This window comes from Pseudophryne corroboree, chromosome 9, assembly GCF_028390025.1.
Source record: "Pseudophryne corroboree isolate aPseCor3 chromosome 9, aPseCor3.hap2, whole genome shotgun sequence".
NCBI classification, from domain to species: domain Eukaryota; kingdom Metazoa; phylum Chordata; class Amphibia; order Anura; family Myobatrachidae; genus Pseudophryne; species Pseudophryne corroboree.
In genome coordinates, this window is record NC_086452.1 from 301,017,583 (window position 1) to 301,037,480 (window position 19,898).

At 41.9% G+C, this 19,898-nt stretch overlaps 1 protein-coding gene across 1 annotated transcript in view; it reads left to right on the forward strand.

The window, feature by feature from the left end:
- Positions 1 to 10,181: 10,181 nt before the first annotated feature.
- The window catches only part of RASD2 (RASD family member 2), a 58,542-nt gene continuing 48,825 nt past the window's right edge, over positions 10,182 to 19,898 (forward strand). The window contains exon 1 of the mRNA XM_063940408.1: positions 10,182 to 10,701. The gene's annotated coding sequence lies outside the window, so the exon portion shown is untranslated. The remainder of the gene's footprint in view (positions 10,702 to 19,898) is intronic.

Sequence of the window (19,898 nt, forward strand, 5' to 3'; positions counted from 1 at the left end):
AAATAATTACCAATCAATTTTAATACTAATAACTCGTAGCCAGTATAATAGAGATTGTGTCAATATTTTGACTATTTTCAGAAAACTGCCACAGTATTTATTGCGTTACTAATCAGCATGCTCTAATCATCTGTATCCACATTAATTCCATACTCCATTTTTTGATAAGTATTATGCACTGACATATATACACATATATATAAATATATATCTCTCTCTTCACATCATAACTGTGATCCAATGATTTGGTTAGAGCAATTCAGCAGATTGTGATTCGCGATACACAGAGTTCTCTCATAGTGCAATTAAATACTGAATAGAGACATCACTTTACAGATCCTTGGTTAATTACATTCACTTATTTATATGAAATTCGCTAGGTCACCCTAGTCACTGACCTCCTGCCTTGCGCACATGACCACCTTTAGTTGTGCAAAGCCATCATTCAATCACTGATTAATATGGTGTTACACCCCAGACACTTTTATCGACATTTAAACCGGCACTATTTCTTGCTTTCAGGGTGCCCCTCTCATTGGTGTGTTAACAGGCAGCTCGCAGTGAACCAGATTGATTATATCACTGTGTAGTTGACTGTTACTTCACCAATGATTGAGTAGTTCATGCAATCTAAAACATGTATGATAATCATGTAAAACATGGTCACAAAGTTCTGTCTGTATAGAGTAGTACAGTCCGTATTGCACTACTTCTCATCTGCTGCCCCTCATCATCAATGAGCGGATGATGAGTGAGAGTAAGAGTAATTGCCGGACTGATAGAAAGAAAGTTTCAGCGACACTTCATCAACCTGTGTCTGGTGTTAGGTGGATCCTGTTGCCATAGGCATTGCAGGGTCCAAATGCTCCAGCAGGAGATAGGTGAACACCAGGAAAAAGAGAGAGAGAGATATATGGAATATGTCTGTGTCTATGTAGGAAAAAACTTAATTGAGGCAATTGATTATTGGATGGTAATACCTCAGTCAATTTGTATTGATCTAGAACCTGTCCATTATAAGCAGCTGATGCAACACATTAAACAGCATACATTGTGAGTTTTACAGCTGTAAATATCAGAGACATCCGTCCCATAACCACAAATGGTGATGCTTATTGAAAGGTAATACCTCAGACAATTTGTATTTATCTAAAACCTGTACATTATAAGCAGGTGATGCAACACATTAAACAGCATACATTGTGAATTTTACAGCTGCAAATATCAGAGACATCCGTCCCAGTATTTATCTAGAACCTGTCCATTATAAGCAGGTGATGCAACACATTAAACAGCATACATTGTGAATTTTACAGCTGTAAATAATATCAGAGACATCCGTCCCATAACCACAAATGGTGATGCTTATTGAATGGAAATACCTCAGACAATTTGTATTTATCTAAAACCTGTCCATTATAAGCAGGTGATGCAACACGTTAAACAGCATACACTGTGAGTTTTACAGCTGCAAATATCAGGGACATCCGTCCAGGGCCGGACTGGGACTAAAAATAGGCCCTGGCATTTTTGAAGCACACAGGCCCACCTCTGTGACTCCTCCCCTTACTATTCCTGACTCCTCCCACTTATTAGTCTATGTTCTTACAAATATAATTAATATTCTAACAACATACAGGCGTACATCATTCTCTATTAAAATATACACAACCAGTGGTTGAAGTGGAAATTTTTAAGTGGGGGTATGGAAATGCGAGGTTTGTAATTAAGCGCGCGCCTAAGGTGCGCGCGCTCCGGAAAAGGGGGCGTGGCCACTCAAAGGGGGCGTGGCCTTCAGTGTAGTTTACCACACCATACACCCCTTATACGCATTATGCACCACAATAGTAGGACCCCTTATACTATCTAGTACTGCTGCCCCTTTCACATTATACCACACAGTATGAGCCAAAATTCACATTACAGCACCCGGTATGAGCCGAAATTTACATTATATGCCCCCGATAGTGCAGTGCCAGGTATACAAATGCCCCCACAGTGCCAGGTATACAAATGCCCCCACAGTGCCAGGTATACAAATGCCCCCACAGTGCCAGGTTTACAGATGCCCCCCAGTGCCAGGTATACAGATGCCCCCACAGTGCCAGGTATACAAATGCCCCCACAGTGCCAGGTAAACAATTGCCCCCACAGTGACAGGTAAACAATTGCCCCCACAGTGCCAGGTATACAAATGCCCCCACAGTGCCAGATCCACAAATGCCCCCCACAGTGCCAGGTATACAAATGCCCCCACAGTGCCAGGTATACAAATGCCCCCACAGTGCCAGATCCACAAATGCCCCCACAGTGCCATTTATACAAATGCCCCCACAGTGCCAGGTATACAGATGCCCCCACAGTGCAAGGTATACAGATGCCCCCACAGTGCCAGATCCACAAATGCCCCCACAGTGCCAGGTATACAAATGCCCCCACAGTGCCAGGTATACCTATGCCCCCACAGTGCAAGGTATACAGATGCCCCCACAGTGCCATGTATACAGATGCCCCCACAGTGCCAGGTAAACAATTGCCCCCACAGTGAAAGGTATACAAATGCCCCACAGTGCCAGGTATACAAATGCCCCCACAGTGCAAGGTATACAAATGCCCCCACAGTGCCAGGTATACAGATGCCCCCACAGTGCAAGGTATACAGATGCCCCCACAGTGCCAGGTAAACAATTGCCCCCACAGTGCCAGGTATACAAATGCCCCACAGTGCCAGCCAATTGCCCCCACAGTGCCAGGTATACAATTGCCCCACAGTGCCAGCCAATTGCCTCCACAGTGCCAGGTATACAATTGCCCCCACAGCAGCCAGTGCTGCAGCTGCTTACCGCTGCTGCACTACTGCTGCTGCTGCTGCTGCTCCTCCTCCGGGCTGTGAGGGACGGGGGTGAGAGTGCCGGGCGCCCGCCAGCGCGGCTGTGTCTGGCGCGGCAGCGTATAGCATTCAAACCAGCCGCCGGTTCATGAGCCAATCAGAGCTCGCGGACCGGCGGCTTCTGATTGGCTGCCGGTCCGCGAGCTCTGATTGGCTCACGAACCAGCGGCTGCTTTGAAGTCCGCTATACGCGCCGCGCCAGACACAGCCGTGCTGGTGGGCGCCCGGCGCTCTCAACCCCGTCCCTCACAGCTCTCCAATCCTGACAGCTGAGACGCGCTGCCGCCGGACTGAGCGGCAGCGCGTCTCAGTGACCGCTGGACCGGCCCACCTGGCCATCGGCCCTTCTGACATTTGCCAGAAGTGCCAGATGGCCAGTCCGGCCCTGCATCCGTCCCATAACCACAAATGGTGATGTTGTATTCACTGCACATAAATGTCACAGGTGTATTTGTCTGCAATGCCTATGGCAACAGGATCCACCTAACACCAGACACAGGTTGATGAAGTGTCGCTGAAACTTTATTTCTATCAGTCCAGCAATTACTCTTACTCTCACTCCTCATCCGCTCATTGATGATGAGGGGCAGCAGATGAGAAGTAGTGCAATACGGACTGTACTACTCTATACAGACAGAACTTTGTGACCATATTTTACATGATTATCATACATGTTTTAGATTGCATGAACTACTCAATCATTGGTGAAGTAACAGTCAACTACACAGTGATATAATCAATCTGGTTCACTGCGAGCTGCCTGTTAACACACCAATGAGAGGGGCACCCTGAAAGCAAGAAATAGTGCCGGTTTAAATGTCGATAAAAGTGTCTGGGGTGTAACACCATATTAATCAGTGACTGAATTATGGCTGTGCACAACTAAAGGTGGTCATGTGCGCAAGGCAGGAGGTCAGTGACTAGGGTGACCTAGCGAATTTCATATAAATAAGTGAATGTAATTAACCAAGGATCTGTAAAGTGATGTCTCTATTCAGTATTTAATTGCACTATGAGAGAACTCTGTGTATATATATGTGTATATATGTCAGTGCATAATACTTATCAAAAAAATGGAGTATGGAATTAATGTGGATACAGATGATTAGAGCGTGCTGATTAGTAACGCAATAAATACTGTGGCAGTTTTCTGAAAATAGTCAAAATATTGTCACAATCTCTATTATACTGGCTACGAGTTATTAGTATTAAAATTGACTGGTAATTATTTGATGTAGAATGATATGTATTTCTATTGACATCATTATAATTAATTTCCACAAATATTTTCACCACACATAATCTATTATTTTATTGAATGTATTGTATTTACAGGGGGTGCAATTGAATTTATGCACGTTGAGAGTGACACACCTGGATAGGTTCTGTCACTGTAATCACCCCACTTATTTTAGGGAAGAATATTAAAGGTTACGTTTTAAATATACCATAATCATATCATAGTTGTATACATAACAATTTCATTGTTTAAAAGAGTGCTCCAAAAAGCAATCCATTTTTCTTTGTTGTCTCTAATCAACAAATATTTGGCTACATGGTTTGATTATTTGATTGCAGGAGCACCTCCAGCTTTTTTAATTGAAAAACTCAGTTAGAGATACACTGCAACTAGCTGGTTTCATACTCAATGTCCCAATTCAAATTTTCATTGTATTATCGTTAGTTGTCCGGTGCGGGATATCAATTTGTTACAACAAACAATATGTTGCAAAATGTTAAAACCAATTACAAGAAACTAGAACATATTTAAAAAACAAGAATCTGAACAATATAGTTTCAAATCTTCCCAAAAGATAAAATAACCTAAGTTTTTAGCTTAAAAACGGAGTGATTTCAATTCCTTCATTTAAACCCTCTGGATGCAATGTATTAAGAGTCATTATCCAGAAGGTCTCTCATCTGGATAATAATTTAAGCCTATCTCCTCCTCTATTATCCAGCTTAACATTCTCCAGTCCCATAAACCTCATTGTATCAGGATTACCTTTCTGGCATTTTTTAAAATGCCTAGGAACACTATGGTTTTCCAAATGATTTTTAATATTTCGATAGTGTTCTAAAATACGTAGTTTTAAGACCCTCTTTGTCTTACCTACGTATTTTTTTACCACAGCCGCATATCAACATGTATACCACATATGTGGTGTTACAGTTAATGAATTCCTTTACCTGAAATTCCTTTTTACTACTGCAGTCTGAAAACGTTTTTCCCCCGGTTAACCCGTGTTTGCACATCTTACAACCACCACACGTATAGAAACCCATACTCTTCCTTAAAAACATGCTATTATTCACAAAACTCTCGTTAATTATCGGGAGCTCGCTAGGTGAAAGGTGATTTTTCCAAATCTTAGCTCTCCTAAACACTAAATTAGGTTTCTCAGTTATCACATTTCCCAACACTGCATCCATTTTTAATATGTGCCAATGTCTTTCCAAGCTTTCACGGTTATCATTAACCTTAGCGTTATATTGTGTCATGAATGGACAAACCAAATTGTTCTTACTTTCCACAGGCTCCATCTTTTTATCTTTGTACTGAATTAACTGTTTCCTATCCAATAACCGGGTTTTATTAAGAGCTGTATCTATTAAATGTTTCGGATAGCCCTTTTCTTCAAAACGAGAGACATAAACATTAGCTTGATCTTCAAATTTAGTTGTATCCGTACAATTACGTCTCAATCTAAGTAATTGTGAGAAGGGGAGATTTTTCTTCCACTTATCATAGTGGCAACTTTTAAAATCAAGATAATTATTACTATCAGTGGGTTTAAAATAAGTACAAATATTCACTTTTCTATCATATTCATTAATACTAAGATCCAAATCTAAATATTGTATTTGATCTTTTTGTATATTATATGTGAACCCCAGATTGTAATCATTAATATGTAAATATTGCACAAAGTTCAAAAACCCTGATCCTGACCCATCCCAGACCACTAACAGATCGTCTATATATCTTTTAAACAACACAATACCGTCTTTAAAGGGGTTGTTATTATAAATACAATCACATTCCCATTCCCCTAAATAAATGTTCGCTAAGCTTGGGGCGCAAATCGTCCCCATCGCCGTCCCGCAGCGTTGGATATAGAACTCCCCCAGAAAAGTAAAATAATTATGTTTTAATACAAACGTCAAACAATCCAAAATAAAATCTATCCTCTTAGCTTCTATACAAGGGTCACGTGACAAAACTGTCCTTACACATTCGATTCCCTTGTCATGGGGTATCGACGTGTAAAGAGAATTCACATCTATAGTACCCCACATATAATTATCTTTCCATACAAAAGTGTCAAATATTTGTAGTACAGCAGTTGAATCTTTCACATACGATTCTAAAGATGGAACATATTTTTTTAAATATACATCCACAAATTCCGAAACTCTTGAAGTTAACGATTCTATGCCCGACACTATTGGGCGTCCTGGGGGGGTTTCTTTATTTTTGTGTAGTTTGGGCAGATGATATATCGTGGCTATTCTCGGATTCTCATTCATTAAATAGGAATATTCCTCCATACTTAGCAATTTATAATTTCTACCTCTATTTAATAATTCCCTTTATTCAATGACAAATCCTTTTGTTGGATCCCCTTTCATTTTTTCATAGGAAATGGGGTCAGCTAAGAGTCTTTCCATTTATTTTACATAATTACTTCTATCCATTATAACTAACCCCCCACCTTTATCCGCCTGTTTAAATACTAGCTCCTTGTTGGAAGTTAACCTTTTTAGTGCCTCTGATTCATCTTGTGTGAGGTTTTTGTCTTTTACTGTCATATTCATATTTTCTATGTCCTTCTTCACTACTTGATGAAACAAATCTAGGTGAGAGCCCCTAGATTCTACCGGATAATAATTACTTTTATTTTTTAAACCAGTCATATTTATTATTTTATCATTATCCCAATTTTTAATTATAGCCTCATTTTTTTTAAAAATTACGTTTTAATGTCATATTACGTATATACAAATTGAGATGGGTGTTAACAAATATACACCGCTAGTACAGAGAAATAGATTTCAAGTATTAGGCTCCTCCAATAACGCCTCCTGACGAAGTGATACACGAAACGCGTTGGGACGTGGTCTGTCAGACGATCCTTTCCTGCAAGTGTGCTGCATGATCTGCTCGATTCCTCGGCACGGTGGCTTGACGGGTCCTGGCTAACTTCACGACCGGATACGGTGCTTTGTCCCGGACCGCGGTAGGCGATTACAGCTACAGCCTTGTGGAGTATTTATTAAACCATGTGGTAATCAGCCCACAGCGTGGGTATTTAGGGTACGAGTTTTTAACTACCTGTGCTGGATTGTACATACCGGTGTTTTCTCCATTAAAGTACTGATTTGCACTATGAGCGCACTTTCTCCTCATCTTTATTTCTAGAAAACATTTCTCCCGGAGTTCGGAGTGACTATAGGAGAGACTGCTGCGGTAATTAATTATTACCTGTGCCTCAAGCCCGGATCATTGGTCTGTGGATTGTATATCAAAGAGTCACCAGCGCACCTGTACATGCTTCACCAAATATATATATATATATATATATATTTTTCTTTTTTTTCACATCAGATCTTAGTCCATTTTTGCACCTACCTGCAGCCCATCGTAGGTGTGCGCAGCTAATTTTATTAGGGGGTGCACTGCCAGAGAGGCGTGTCTAGCAGTCTTTTGTGCGTGTCTAGCACCACCCAGGGACATGTCTTGCACTGTTTTACATTCTCTCAGTAAAATCACATGGCTTAATCTAATTTGTCCCTAGTTCCTAATATTACAAGTAGATATAATACACCCCAGGAAAAAAATTATAACAAAATGGTGTGACCACCAGCTGGTACGGACTGTCTGCTACGGCATAACCCTGAGGCCTAGCTGTCGCTGCACCCTATCGCTGCTTACACTTTCCCAACCTATTCCTGACCCAGTGGCGGAACTAGCGAGTGTTGGGCCTACGTACATATGCATTCCCCTTCCCCTGCCCCCCACACACTCCCCACCCCTTGCAACCCCCAGCACCTACACCCTGATTTTGATTATACCACACAATATGAGCCGAAATTCACATTACGCCGCACAGTATGAGCTGAAATTCACATTACACCACACAGTATGAGCCGAAATTCGCATTACGCCACACAGTATGAGCCGAAATTCACATTACACCACACAGTATGAGCTGAAATTCACATTACGCCACACAGTATGAGCCAAATTCACATTACGCCACACAGTATGAGCCAAATTCACATTACGCCATACAGTATAAGATAAATTCACATTACGCCACACAGTATGAGTTTCCCTCTTGCATCTCCACATCATCTCCTCCCTGTGTTGCTCTCAGCAATACCATCTCCCCGCCCACCCCTGTGTTGTCTCTCAGCACATCATCTCCAAACTGTATCTATCTACTATGCAATCATGTTCTGCCTGAGTCTCTCACCCCCCCATTCATTCACTCTGTGTCAAAAAGCCCCCCACTTCAGTCTGTGTCTCCCCCCCACCCCTTCATTCTATGTCTCTCCGTGTGTGTGTCCCCTCCCCCTTCTATGTGTCTGTGTCTCCTTTAGCCGCCCTCACCTTCTGGGAGCCAGGAGCCGCTGGACGATGAGGCAAGCACAATGGTGGGTGGGCAGTGCGGGTGCAGCTCCAGGGTGGTGGGAGGTGCGCGTACAAGATGGCCGGAAGGCTACTGAGGGTTGGGGTGATTTGGACCGGCCCAATCTGCCCCTGCGCATCACACTACAGTGCTGAAACAGAAAATAAACGGGAGCTTCCTGCAACAAGGGCTGCTGGGAGCTGTAGTTTTTTTGCTGTTTCATTACTGTAGTGCCACTGCCGGCTCCTACTGAGATTAAAATCATTGCAGGGCCCCCTCGCACTCGCGCGGCTGTTCTGGCTGCACAGCGGATTTTAAATCTCTCCCCTTCCCCCGTGCACACGCCAATGCAGCCCCTCAAGCCGCCTGGCTGCACAGCGGTTGTAAATCCTCTCCCTCCCTCTAACACCCCCCTTCCCCCGTGTGCACGCCAGTGTAGCCCCTCAAGCTGCTCTCCTCTCATACTTGAGATGCTGCTGCTGCTGCCTGGGAGGGTGGAGGAGCAGGAACTAGACAGGGCCACCGTTGCCACATGCTCTCCAGTGTCAGGCTTCCCGGGGCCACCGCTGTTCTCAGTGACTGCTGGGACAGCTTACAGTCACTGCCGGGTCCCGCCTCCGCTTCTCCCACCACCTCTGGGTGATTGGATCCGCTGTCCAATCACAGCTGTCATGCCTGAAAGCCCATCCCAGGCTGTCAGCGAGGCACTAGTATAAGTGCCGCTTTCTCCTCTCTTTCTAATGGGCTTTTAAAGCCCAGTATTTTGCCCCGTCCCCCGCTTTGCCCCCATTTTCAATGTGTACGGGAGGCACATATTATGAGTGCCTCCCAAAGTAATTTCATAGGCTAAATTTATTAGAATAATATTAAGACGATACATATGACACAAAATATGTGTCTTATGTATCTTCTTTATATTATTTTAATCAACAGTGACAGGGGAGGCACTGCCTCTCCTGCCTCCCCTGACTGCACGTCCCTGATATATATATATATATATATATGTGTATATATATATGTATGTATGTATATATATATATATATATATATATATATAAATCCTGCTCTTGCCCCTGGGGGAGGGGGGGGGGGGTGCGCAGCTGCATTTACCCTTTCTCCTTTCTGCAGCTCTGGCTATAAGATGTCAGCGGGGGGTGGGGGTTGGTCAGTCAGAGGGGAAAATAATCACTTTAAAAAAAAGCTCTTCTGGAAAAGATTAGTTTTTCGGACGTCATCATTTTCTGATAAGTACATAATGAATTCTGAAAAAATTGTGAGAGAATACAATGAGAACTGAAAACTAAAAATTCTCATTGCACATTTTTTTCATGATGACTATACCCTCCAAAGCACCATTCTACAGACTTTTTCATTCATTCTACGATCTTTAGTTGCTGCCTTCTCAGTTTAGACTGTTAAACAGTTTAAACAGATTTTATTACAACTCCAGAACAACATGTATTTACAGTATAAAGAAGGATGCACATTTGCCCGAGAGACAATACATTAAATTGTTGATGTATAGCAGTATCATGACACAGACAGAGAACAGCAGCCACTGCATCTGATTGGGAGACTTCCATAAGGGGTGGGGCAGGAAAATGGAAAAAAAAAGAAACTAGTAATAAAAATGTTCTCTGTCTCTCTATTGCTGAAATATTATTAGACAGACGAGCTGCACCTTGCACTCCTCTTTCATGACTGGAACTGTATGCGTTGATTAGGAGGGGAGATAAAAGCGATATAACAGGCTGCAATAACTTTGTCTGGCAGCACAGCTGGAAAATGTATTTTGCTCTATGCGATGTTTGCTCAGGATGGAACTGACTATTGTGTAGACTGGACATACACAAGGTTTATGTACAGATGTATTACACATATACCTTCTTAACCTTCTAAAACAACAAAGCACAACAACAACAATAATAATTACTGACATTTTTGCACTGATGCTAAACAAACGGATGATCTTCACTGCACAGCAGAAGAGCCATTAGGTGTCTGACAGTGACTGGAATATCACACTTTTCCTGAAGGACGTAGCAGCTTATGGGTACTCTACTGGAGAGCCACAATTTGGTATCGGAAAAAGGACGCTATTGCTATATCGGAGACCAGGGGGAATTGGAAGCTGTGTATTTTCTGTAATATACTGTACATTCTACCCTAACAAAGGTAAGTGAAAGCAATACAGTACATGTACTACGCATAACGTGCATGATACATCGGGATTGTGAGGGGGCGGGATGTAGGGGGAGGTTATGTGACCGCTGATCACATAACTACATCCCGAATAGACAAGTACATACTATGGGGGTAATTCAGAGTTGATCGCAGCAGCAAATTAGTTAGCAGTTGGGCAAAACCACGTGCACTGCAGGGGGGACATATATAACATGTGCAGAGAGAGATAGATTTGGGTGTGGTGAGTTCAAACTGGAATCTAAATTGCAGTGTAAAAATAAAGCAGACAGTATTTACCCTGCACAGAAACAAAATAACCCACCCAAATCTAACTCTCTCTGCAAATATTATATCTGCCTTATGTGCAGTGTATAGTGTTTTGCCCAACTGCTAACAAATTTGCTGCTGCGATCAACTCTGAATTACCACCTATGTTGGCACGTTGCACCAAATAGTTCCCATAGCTCATATGCTGAGCAAAGCAACAAGATAGATAGATGCAATAAACATGTAGTGTGTCATACAGGTTCCCCTTTTCTGTACACAATAGCTGCTGTAATAAAATCTACAACAAACTTTGATACCTTAGATAAATACAATGTGTATTTCCGCCTGCAAAATTTAATTGAACACACCATGAAATGTATTAATAAATATTGAATAAAGCACAAAACTGTTCCGAAGGGATAGGGTAGAATCCTTACATTTACAAGGAGTGGTTGGTATAAAATGGCCTTAAGTTATGGGGTACATCTAGTACTGTATATAATTGCATTGTATAGCAGTACAATATAACAATGATGACAATATTAACAAAAAATATATGCATTAAAATGACAGCATAAATATTTAATTAATATGCAACTCTATCAACTAATGTGTAACTTCATGACACTGAGTGCAGCATAAAATTGACGACATACATGACTGTTCAGTAATAGGGTATCATTTTTTCTAATATTGTATAATAAATGTGTGCCATGTATGTTATTACAGTAACGTACATGATAATAAGGTTACATGTATACTGCTGCAATAATAAAGTAAACATGCCCCGTTCAGCCCTGTGGGGAATTACTGAAAACTACATACTGTAACATGCACACAAATTTACAGTATAAAACACCAGACAGCAATATAAAATACAGTGATGTGTATACACACACACACACACACACACACACACACACACACACACACACACACACACACACACACACGCGCATATACAAGCAAATGCAAATGAAGATCAGTGCTTATTAATTTAATTTTTCATATGACATTATCATTTCTTTGTAAAATGGCAATTTGTTATGCAGAGCTTTACAGAGAAATGATTTAATGAGACTGGATATTGAAACATTAATCGGTATTTTTGTCTCTTCAAGGTCAAGAGCTACTGTATGTTAATTCTGTGTTACTATGCAATGTAACACATAACTTGCCACAAACTACACAGAACATGCAGTGCAAAGGCACAAAATATATAATGGAGCAAAAACACAAAAATGCTCCAATTGTCTCTGTTTTGTCTCTGTGTTAGGGATGGGTGACTAGTGTAACATTTTGAAACGTGTATAGTATGGGGTTTATCAGTAAAACACAGAACATACACATTTTTTTAACAAACAACAAACTGATCTATAAATCGGTTTTCAGACTATATAACTGTTCTCTATTTCTTGTAGTAAAACACGTTTTCTAAATCCAGTGTCAGTCTCTTAGAACCATTGATAAAACCAAAAACACTTAAATAAACATTATTTTCATTTTTATTGTTTTATGTGCACTTTCTTCCCAAGACTATTGTTTCGAGAGCATCTATGAATCTTCTTCATTGTTCTGATATAGCACTTTGTAAATAATTATTGTGACTCACTGGATTAAAAACACAGCATTTATTTCTCTTTGTCTTGCTAAACTAGTGGATTGCAACCTGTTGAGCATGTACCCAGTGATGCCATCGCTGGTGGTATGGGGCCCAGACAGACTAGAAGACAGCCACCGCTACCAACCCCCATCTTTTTATTGAAATGTTACATGCACTGTTTTGAGATATACAGTTAAGGACCTGTGCTGATGTATTGTTACTTTTTATGTGCATCTTTGATTTATTTACTGATTGGCTTTGACTCTGTGAAAGCAGCAGTGTTAGTATAATTAGACGCTGTTCTCCACCCTTCCCACTCCCTTCACATCCTCTTCTTTACACGTGGGAGCTTTTACAGTGAGAAAGGACTGCATACAGAGCAGGTGTAAGTAAGGATCTGATCCTGCCTCCTAAATTTAAAAGTTGTTCTGTGACAGGAAACCTCTCACATATATTGAGGCAGAATGGCTAACTTAGAGAAATTTGATTACTGGCAGATCTATTGGGTCCCGGTACTTGGGAGCATGCCGAAGCACAGGGCAGAGAGGGCACTAGGGGGTACATGCCCCAGATTTGAGGGGGTGCCAAGATGGTCAGAGAAAAAAAGCGGGAAGCACATGATGAGTCAGAAGCATGCCATTGTAGTGGTAGGCTTAAAAGGGTAGGCCAAGGCTGGATTAAGAGGGGGCAAAGGGGGTAAGTACTTCCAGACCCCGCTCTCAGGGGGCCCCTGGGCTGTTCTCCCCCTATCCATCTTTAGCCAATCTCTGGTCCGGTGACTGTGACTGGGTTCCGTGCCTGTGCAGCTGGACCAATCAGCAGGGCGCAGTCATAGAGAGACTGAGGTCAATCAGATCTATCTATGCTGCAAATGTAACATCATGGCTCACACTGAAGAAAACTGTGTAAGGAGCCTGCCACTGCTTTAAGAAGAAGCAAGGATAAGATCCAGATAAGTGGTAGTGGGGGGGGGGAGGCAACACAAATGCAGACTGCTGCTGCAGAGATACATGAAGGGGGGACACAGACTGTTGTAGCCACCCCAGGATAGGGAGTGCCACAGGCTGCTGCAGAGACATGGGGGTGAGTGGGGAGGTGGGTTGGGGGCACATTACTGCCTTGCCCCAGGTGGCAAAAATCCAAATTTTGGCCCTGCCAAGCATGTGTTGGCATGGCCACACACCATTAGGACACCAGCAGTAAATGCAGGATTGTTGGATGGGGTTTCCAAATGTTTAATTTTAGAGCGACTGTCACCAACCCATAAAGAATGCAAAATTAGCATGTAACAAGCTTTAGTCTGCCCCAAACAAAGTACATTTTATTTAATACAGGCATATGCAGGCATATGCAGGCCCAATAACCACGGTAAGCCACTTACCAGATTCTCTCTTTGGTGCCATGATTGAACACTGAGATCCAGAGACAAACACACACAAAGACTTGGTAGGATAATTTGCTGCCACTGGGCATGTGCAGCAGCAATCCCATTTCACCCTTTATACTGCATGTAGGGCCGCTGTCTAGGGTATGAGGAAGGGGGGGTTTACTGGCAACTGGAAACCCCCTGTGTTTGCCTATGGACACCAGTGCACTCCTTACATGCTTACATTCTGACCTGTACACTGAAGGTAGTGTGGTCATATTATCTTGGAAGTATGGTTATATACAGTATCACCTAGCTCCACCTGAGCAGGCACAGGGGCACCACAACTTTTTTTTTTATTATTTTCATTTAGGTGCCCCTTAAATCAATCACTCAATCTATCTAGCTACATCTCAGCACAGTTTGGCATGACTGCGCATGTCTATGTATGTAGAAATAGCCCGGCACTCCACTGAATACTGTTTACTGCTTCAGTTCCCTCTGTGTCGAGGATGCATACACAAAAACTAATGCAGAGGCACTTAGAGACTTCCAACAAAGCAATGTGTACAGTATTTCAAAGATCACAACATGAAATCCAACATTTCGGGGTTATTAAACCCCTTTGTCAAGGTGACAAAGGGGGTTAATAACCCCGAAACGTTAGGTTTCATGTTGTGATCTTTGAAATACACATTGTTTTGTTCAATTCTTGAAGAGACGTACACTGGCTTAGTGACACTATCTATCTATCTATCTATCTATCTATCTATCTATCTATCTATCTATCTATCTATCTATCTATACACACACAAACACACATACACATACATTTATGTTAAAAACAATATGAAACTATGGGGAAGGCACATAATAGTGTAGTAGAATAAAAATACAATAACGGAACCATTTATTATTTATTGAGCTTTAATATTGAGTTTAAATATTTTTTTTATCATGGCTATTTGGGCAATAAAAAATTATTTTCTGACCAGATGTATTAAAATCACATCCAGGGACAGTGCTCCAATAGGAGCCCATCTCTGTGATGTGTAAAGTAAAGTGATTGCATCAGTGGTGCCCAAAACTGAACACAATATTCCAGGTGCGGACGTACCAATGATTTGTACAGCGGCAGAATTACATCCTCGTCCCTTGTCTCAATTCCCCATTTTATGCACGCTAACACCTTATTCGCCTTCTTTACTGCGCTTTGACATTGTATACAGTTATTAAGTTTATTATCAATGAGTACCCCCAAATCCTTTTCCAAAACTGTTACCCCTAGACTTTCCCCGTTTAATATGTAGGATGCAAGTTTGTTTTTAGTCCCAAAATGTATAACCTTGCATTTTTCTATATTGAACCTCATTCTCCATTTAGACGCCCAGATTTCCAGTTTAGATAAGTCATTCTGCAGAGACTCCACATCTATTTCTGAATTAATTACCCTGCACAGTTTAGTATCATCTGCAAAGATTGACACTGTGCTTTCCAGGCCTATTTCTAGGTCATTGATAAATATGTTGAACAGTAGTGGCCCGAGTATGGACCCCTGTGGTATTCCGCTGAAAACCGGTGTCCAGCTTGAGGACTTCCCGTTGACCACTACTCGCTGTACCCTGTTTTCCAGCCAGTTACTTATCCATATACAAACAGTTTTTCCTAGGCCAAGCTCTTTTAATTTGATAATTAATCTCCTGTGAGGCACAGTTTCGAAGGCTTTTACAAAATCTAAGTAGACCATATCCACTGCTTTTCCTTGGTCAAGATTGTCGCTCACTTCCTCGTAGAAGTTAACTAAGTTAGTTTGACATGATCTGTCCCTCACAAACTCATGCTGGTTCTTGCTAATAATCCTAGTGGTCTGCAGATACTCCTGTATGCTATCCCTTAGAATTCCTTCCAATATTTTCCCCACTATAGATGTCAAACTAATCAACCTGTAGTTACCCAGATGATTTTTTGATCCCTTTTTAAATAATGGCACTACCTCCACTCTACGCCAATCCTTTGGTACCATGCCAGATCTAATTGAACTATTGAAAATCAAGTACACTATAATGTATAATTCAAGAGCACAGTCTGGAACTTGATCCCTAGAGGAGTAGGTGGGCCTCCAACCAGTGGGGCCCACCGGGGATTTCCCCTGTACAGCTGTGGGCAAGGTCAACCCTGCTCATGGAGCATGGGAAAGAAAGAGGAGCTACCCAAAGCTTGCTGACATAGGAACAAGATGGCAATAGGAAATTAATGAAATTAAGATAAAAAGAAAACAAAATATAATGTACAATGCTTCAGTGAGATACAGTACAGTATCCTTTTAATTCTCCTGTTTTTGCTAAGGCAAGACTTATAGGTTCTCTGATGGCTCATTTAATTTTCTTCATTATCCATCAATCTCCAAAAAGATCCTTGTATAAAAAATACTTCAGATTTTTATTTTTAAAAGTAATAATGAACATGGTCTGCTCCTGTTAACATTAGCAATTCAAATAAAGTACAAGTTGAGAATCCCATATCAAAAATACTTGGGACCAGAAGTATTTTGGATATATCGGATTTTTCCATATTTTGAAATAATTGCATACCATAATGAGATATCGTGGCAATGGGACCTAAGTCTAAGCACAGAATGCATTTATGTTTCTTAAACACACAGCCTGAAGGCTTTTCTACAATATTTTTAATATCTCAGTCTCACTCGAAAAATTCTGTATTTCGGAAAATTCCATATTTCGGAATATTTGGCTTTGGGATACTCAGCCTGTATTATGACCAAAATGCTTATAACAAAGAAAATAAACAGGAAGAAATTTGTGGTGAGTCTGATAAAATAGTCTCAATCTACATTAGGCCAAGAAATTTTACAAGTGGAATTTGGCCTTATGCTACCTCAACTACTGTATACCATAGGGCGGGCATTATAAATTAACTACTGTCTTCCCAGCTGTTTTCATAGACTACAGTTACCACAAAATGCAAATTTGCCAACAGAGTTTGTGTGCAAGTCAACCACTAAATAAAATAAACATATGAGAGGCACCACACAATGTACTGGGTCACAGGGAGCAGTGTGCCCACCACCTAGGGTTACCACGGGCAGTGTCAGCATAGAGAATTCCGTTTTTGACTTTTCCACCTCCCCTTCCCCCCACACCCCTTTTCCACCCGCCTCCAGGGGCATCCTCCCCTCCCCCCTTTCATCCTTTCTCCTTCCCCCCCACCTCCTCTTTCTTTGGACCCAAACCCAAGTAATGGAAAAAAACTTCAGAACAAATGCGCAACAAAACCAAAAAGCTGCTAAAAAATGTGCAGGAGTGCGCATCCAAATACACACACAATAGACAAAGTGGTAGAAAATTTGCACATCAATAATAGCGCTAATTGGAAGTCATGTATTAAACTATGTACACCACTGTGTGAAAACAGGTGAATGTAAGTGTATTGATTCACCATAGGCTGAGGCAGGTGTCCTCACAATTCTCTCTTATGTGTGCAAAGTCCTCCTCCTTCTACGAGCCAATCAAAGGGTAGCTGCACCAGATCTTGAATCTGCAAAATAAGTGGCACCTCTTCCCCTCTTTTGCATGAGGGAATATTTGGAGGGACACTTTACACAAAATAGATCATAGTGCAGTATTTCTTAAAAACAGGACAATTTATTTTTCACAAGATGCACTTACAAAACCAAAGAATAAAAACAGCATATCATGAAAATCTCATTTGGCATATCACCAGCAGATGCACTCTTTGGTCAGGGATCCCCCAGGTGTCAGATGGTAGAAAAGTGGAAATGTGAGCTCCGGATGCCCACAGCCACGTCACCACAGGTCAATCCCGCAAGGTAGCAGATGAGATTAAAATACAGGAGCCACGCTTGGACCCAAACCCAAAAGTGATAGCCATTGTAGCCTATAGGCTATATAGTGCATCATTTATTAGAAGTAGTGACATTCTAATGACTGCGCATGCGAAAAAAGTCTGCAGCATAAAGTAAATCGGTCATTGAAAAAATGTATCGGTGAACTAGAGAGGGTTCAAAGGCGAGCTACTAAATTGATTAAAGGGCTTGAGGGACTGGATTACGAGGAAAGGCTAACTAGGTTGAACATGGAAAAGAGGCGTCTAAGAGGAGACATTATTAATGTCTTCAAATATGTAAAGGGGCACTACAAAGAGTTACCAGAGGAATTATTTATTTAAAGAACTCTGTTTAGGACACGCGGGCACTCGCTGAGGCTGGAGGAGAGAAAATTCTGCACGCAATGGAGGAAAGGGTTCTTCACTGTTAGGGCAATAAGGATTTGGAATTCCTTGCCAGGAAAGGTGGTAATGGTGGACACTGTAAATGAATTTAAAAGGGGATTTGATGAATTTCTGATTGAAAAGGATATCCAAGGTTACAACACTTAAAATATTGAAGTTGTTAATATGGGTGTAACGTGATTTGTAGTTTCTTAGCTAGTCATAAAACTTTCTTCAGCAGGTACAGTACATTAAAATCAACTCAACTTAATTCAATAAACAGGTTGAACACGATGGGCATTTTGCCTCTTTTCAACCTCAAATACTATGTTACTATGTATGTAGATATGTTGGGTTGGGTTAGACATACTGGCGTTTGGGATGCCAACAGCCAGAAAACCAACCACGGCATCCCGATGACCACCATCCTGACAGGGGAAGGTAAGTATACTTACCTTCCCCCACTGGCCCCCTAACCCTCCCTTCGAGCAGTCTAACCCTAACCCATCTCCCCTGAAGCCGAACCCTAACCCTGCCCGGTGGTGCCTAAATCTCACCCCCCACCCCACAGCCTAAACCCATAGTGGTGCCTAAACTTAACCCCCCTCTCTGCAGCCAAAACCTGACCACCCCAGGCCACAGCCTAACCCTGCCCCCACAGCCTACACCTAAACTCCTACCCCCCTTCCCTGCTGCTTACCCCTCCTGCAGCCGGGCGGATACTTTTTCGGTATTCTGACAGTAGGGATTCCGGCACCGGCAGGTGAACCTATTTGGGTAGCCAGTGTCAGAATTCTGAATAGCGTCGGAATTCTGGCATCGGTATTCTGACTGCCGGGATTCTGACCGGACCCAGATAGGTTACCTTATACTGAACAGGACTACGATTTGTTTTCCGCAGTGCATTGCTGTTATTAATCTGCATGCACTAGCAGTATTACTATATATATTTATACTATATATATATTTATCAAGGGGCTCAGCCCATGCACTCTCTAATGGTCAGGAAAACTAATGTGACAGCTGGCCACAGCCCCTGCGGAGTCTGGCCACACTCCCAAACATGGGACCTTACCACAGTGTTCCCCCAGTGGGCCCTTTATGCCCCAGTTCAACACTGCCCATGAAATGTGAGGGGAAGAGGGTCTGGCCAACAGCATGGAGTGGAAACCTTGGGGTACTCCCCCAATATGTGAGTGGTCACCGCCTGGGGGCAGCTGCATGCACTCCAGGAAAAGGCAAGGTACATTTCTATACTGTATTTAATAAATTTCATCATCACTGTAAGATTCACATTCAGTAGTACTTCACTGTCTGGCCAAGTTTCAGGGAGTCTGGAAGATTGCTACCTTGGTTGTCTCACAGACACTTTAGGAAAGTTGAAATCAGGCTTGGAGGCACCAAATCAGCAAAACTCTTTAGCTGAAACATATTGCCCCCAATACTATGAAAAAAAGTGAAGTTGGCAAGAATGGTACTAAAAAAACCTTTTATGATTTATTTTTCTAACAGAAAAAACTAAGGGGGTAATTCCAAGTTGATCGCAGCAGGAAATTTTTTAGCAGTTGGGCAAAACCATGTTCACTGCAGGGGGGACAGATATAACATGTGCAGAGAGAGATAGATTTGGGTGTGGTGAGTTCAATCTGCAATCTAATTTGCAGTGTAAAAATAAAGCAGCCAGTATTTACCCTGCACAGAAAC